The sequence below is a fragment of the Penaeus japonicus genome, unplaced genomic scaffold (genome assembly GCF_977035675.1).
Source record: "Penaeus japonicus unplaced genomic scaffold, GWHDUDI00000001_assembly GWHDUDI00000020, whole genome shotgun sequence".
NCBI lineage: Eukaryota > Metazoa > Arthropoda > Malacostraca > Decapoda > Penaeidae > Penaeus > Penaeus japonicus.
Genome location: NW_028234422.1, coordinates 24811943 through 24816942, shown reverse-complemented (window position 1 = coordinate 24816942; position 5000 = coordinate 24811943). Strand labels below are relative to the sequence as shown.

The 5000-nt window shown below is 37.0% G+C and overlaps 1 protein-coding gene across 1 annotated transcript in view; it reads left to right on the top strand.

Annotated features, from left to right (window-relative positions):
* The window catches only part of LOC122252519 (PDF receptor), a 255856-nt gene that overhangs the window by 204429 nt on the left and 46427 nt on the right, over window positions 1–5000 (top strand). The window lies entirely within an intron of this gene.

The following is a 5000-nucleotide window of genomic DNA, read 5'->3' as shown; positions in this document are numbered from 1 at the left end:
CATTGTTTTATGTCTCTGTTCTTTTCATATTCTTCCTGGTTTTCTTTTTTTCATCCGGTTGTTATGAATTTTCTTCTACGTGTTGTTTTTTCTTGATATTTACTTTTTTCTTTTTTCTTTGTTTTCTGTCCCTGTTCTTTTCATTTTTTTTTATTTTTTTTTTCATCCGGTTGTTATGAATTTTCTTCCACGTGTTGTTTTTTCTTGATATTTTTCTTTTTCTCTTTTCTTTGTTTTCTGTCTCTGTTCTTTTCATTTTTTTCCCTTTTTTCATCCCGTTGTTATGAATTTTCTTCTATGTGTTGTATTTACTTGTTGTCATTTTTTTCTTTTTCCTTTTTCATCAGCATGGAAGCGAATAAAGGTGATAGGCTTAACGTAAACATCTAAACAAGAACCAATTTCTTGACATTGATAGCCTGTTTATTCCCCAACTTTTTTTTATTTAAGAATAAGAAGGAATATGGTGAGAGGTCATGTCAATTATAGTCTGTCTTCTAAGATACGAACACAACAAGATCAACCTGAGGACACTGCAGGATGAAAACCACATTGCAAGCCTCGACGAGTTTTCAATTGCATGTATACCTGAGGTTGACTCGAGAATAAATTTTTCAAAAATTAGCGACAAAGTTAATTTTCATAGAATCGTTCAGTTCCGTGTTACAAGATTATATAGGAATCATATGCTTCCCTATTTAATCATCTAAAAAAAAATAGTTAATTTTAGTCTGTATATTAGAAAACGCTACCCAATTTTCCAGGTCCTTAGACGTGCCTAAAAGGTTATGTATCTCGTTGAGTCGCCATGGAGGAGGGGGGGGGGGTCATTACGATAAACATTGAAATGGGTATGATATGGGAATGAACAATTCTACAATGCAAAATATATATATATATATATATATATATATATATATATATATATATATAGAGAGAGAGAGAGAGAGAGAGAGAGAGAGAGAGAGAGAGAGAGAGAGAGAGAGAGAGAGAGAGAGAGAAATTGTATTATGTCTCATTCATGCCTATTTTGACGTTCTCTTGAATTTAATGGGCGGTAGAATAGGATCTCCCTTTTAAAATGCATATTGCGGAATCTATGTTGAAAAGCGACTTGTAATAATTAATGCTCCTCTTAAAGCGATTTGAAAAATAGGTAAAATCCACTTATTTCAACAATATAAAGGATGATATTTGACACTTTTGAAATTGGACAAAGGATCAAATGCATGTCATTGTACTTAAGTAAACAAATCAGTCCTGTTAGATTTTGATCTCAAATGTAGATGCGATTATAGCTAAATTGTTTGATAAAGATGAAGACTCCACTAACACGTGTGATCCCGCTCTCAGCACCGACTGACTCTATCACGGGCCGTTTCATTGCACATAATCAACCATATTTTGCTACATGAGGACTATTAATGCTTTGATTTAGGAAGCATCGGCGAATGAAAACGCTAATTGATATCTAAATATGGTAGTTAACTAGTGACATGTTTGTCATATCGTCAACATAAATCAGGTCGGGTGTTGTTATCATAATGATTTCAAACAAAATAGGAAAACTTCTCACTGATGAAACAGCGAAGTAAAATCTAATTAACTGAGCTATACATTGATTGAAATAGTCTTAGAGAGGATGAGGAGTGGGTGGCTGGGGGGGGGGGGATATACACAACAACAGGTGTGGTGTGGCATCACAAGTGCAGGGATAATGCTTCTAATAAGGCAGTTGCATTTTTTTTTTCTGACGCTCAAGCAAAATGAAAGAGTTTGCCGCTATGTGAGGGCTTGCATCATCGTGTCTTCTTGATGCTTAAAGGATGGGAGATAAGCAGCCTCCCTACCTATTCTCGGGACTATTGTGTCTCCTCGCGTGCTTACTACAAGAGGACATTAGTACAAGGCTGACTCTGTCGTCTTTTCATAAGGGCGCTTGTGCCTAGCCTACCCCTATCAGGCTCCGCATCAAAGGAAGTGTTCCAAGGCACGAGGAGACGTCAGGATGTAGCACCCAGGGAGTCCATTCCCTTCACGAACCGAACCGTGAACCGCACTGCCTACGATGGAACCCCAACTTGCCCAACGCCACAGGACGCGGGCGGAATGGTCCGTCAGGCGAGTTGAAGTGCCATCGTAGGCAGTGCGGTTCACGGTTCACGGTTCGGTTCGTGGAGGGAATGGCCTCCCTGGGTGCTACATCCTGACGCGTCCTCTTAAACCGGAAGGCGGCATCTGCATCAAAGCTCAAGGCATTGAGATAAGCTTCAACGGGCCCGTCTAAAGGTTAAAGAGGCATGCGGCATGACAGAAGTGTGACGAATAGCATGCCACATCGGCAAAGGTTTATCGTGACGGCTTCGGCAATGTTGTTTTCCGAGTATGTCTTATCCTGCTTTTCATTGTGGATATGTTTTTGTACATGTTGTATTTCAGTGACATGCTCTAAGAAGGATTATACTCGGTAATCTGCCGAGAGCTGGAGCAAAGCTTCTAAAGGTCTTTGTACACACACGCACACACATACACATACACACACACACACACACACACACATATATATATATATGTATATATATATATATATATATGTATATGTATGTATATATATACATATATATATATGTATATGTATATATATATATATATATATATATATTATATATATATATATATATATATATATATATATATATATATATATATATATATATATATATATATATATATATATATATATATATATATATATATATATACATGTATGATTATATACAAATAATTCCATATACATACATACATATATTTGTGTATATATATATATATTTATATATATATATATATATATATATATATATATATATATATATATATATTCATATACCTACATATCTATGTCAAGTATATGGATCGAATTTTGCTTTGAGAATCTAACCAAGAAATAAGCCCCGAGACTGCTATTGATATCAGACCCCCTCCCCCCCATCCCATCCCCCCATCCCCCCAACACACACACACACACCGAGCTCCTTTTCCAAAGTTGCGTCACGGTTGTTCCGCAGCGGAACTCTTCGCAACTTTGAGCGGGAAAAAAAAAAGTTTCATGTCTTTCTCGAATTTTCTACTCATTTACATGCACGAAGGTCGCTCCGTTTCGATTCGAGTCTTCAGTATCGAGGTGGGTTTTTTTAAGGGATTTAAGTCTTAATAATTCCATGGAATGTGTCTCCATGACTTACGCTTTCCTTTCGAGGTATCTGTTGATCCTATTAGTCTGATAAGTAATTAAATAAGTTTTTTTCTTCTTCTTCTTATGACGCGGTTTCTGCTAACGTAGGGTAAACTAAGGTAGATAGAAAATATACGCAATTATGATATAGAGAAAAACTTTAGGAATCTATATAACTGTAATCATTTAGGGACAAACTATATATCTATATATAATTATAACAATAGAGAGAGAAACGGTAGATAAGCAGTGACGGACCTCAGGCACTGTCACAACGGACCCCAGGCACTGTCACAACGGACCCCAGGCACTGTCACAACGGACCCCAGGCACTGTCACAAAGCTCATTCACTACTTTATATGGTGATGAGTTTAACGGGTAGTTACTGGTAATCGAGTAGTTAATGGTATTCGAGTAATGACTGGTATGTAGTCGGTTAGTGACTGGTAGTCGGGTAGTAAAAGCTGTGAGGCAGACCTGTTCTAGCATTGTTGCATTGCAGTTGTTGTTTTTTTCTCTATTTGCAAAAGGACTTTATTGCTACAACAGCTGTGTTCAGTCTCACTTCTTTTTCATCTGTCCTCCCTTATTCTGGTCAGTCTTTTGCATTCGTACACGTACGTATGTACGGTTACACATACGTACTTAGATGCATAACTGTACATGGTGAATTAGAGAGAGAGAGGGAGTGAGGGAGAAAGAGAGAGAGAGAGAGAGAGAGAGAGAGAGAGAGAGAGAGAGAGAGAGAGAGAAGAGAGAGAGACAGCGAGAGAAAGAGAGAGAGAGAGAGAGAGAGAGAGAGAGAGAGAGAGAGAGAGAGAGTGAGTGAGTGAGTGAGTGAGTGAGTGAGTGAGTGAGACAGACAGACAGACAGAAAGAGACAGACAGAAAGAGAGAGAGAGAAAGAAAGAAAGAGACAAAGAGAGTGAGAGAGTTGTTTACGAAGACTGGTAATGCCTATTCGAGGTCCTCACTCTGTTGACAGCCCACCGTCCACTATCACAAAGTCATCCAGTGAATGTGCAACTTTATCTAATCAACCGTGTCCTCGTTTCAAAAGTTTAATTAGCGTACTAGAAAATGAGAGAAGTAAATGAAATAAGGAAAGACCGGTACGAAAATATTGACCGTTATAGCCATCCTGTTTGTTTCATTTTATAGATAATTTCGGCTTTAAAAATGATTTAATTTCCTACACTGATTATTTTGTGATTAATGTCATATAATGCATAGATAATGAAAAAATATACATGCAACATAATTAAGTTACTGTGGATCTGTATATATTGTGTATGTATGCATGCGTGCTTGTGTGTGTGTGTGTATATGTGTGTGTTTGTGTGTGTGTACGTATATACGTATGTGTGTGTGTGTATACGTATATAAGTATGTCTGTGTGTATACGTATATATGTATGTGTGTGTCTATACGTATATAAATATGTCTGTGTGTATACGTATATATGTATGTGTGTGTCTAGATAGATACAAATGCATATGTATTGATTTTATATACGTGTGTTTGCTTGCGTGTGGGTGAGGGTTGTCACATTTATCACACAGCAATTTCAAAAAGGCAAATCCACCAGGATGAAAAATCGATTATTTCCAAACAGATAAATAATTTCGAAGGAATAACAACAGACCTATCATATTTATAAAACTGCATTCCCCATCGTAATAGAGTGCAGTGTGAACGTGTCTTTCCATTCAACATTCTACCTAACCATTTTACGTCTAGAAAATACCTAAGTGATAAGAAAAAAGA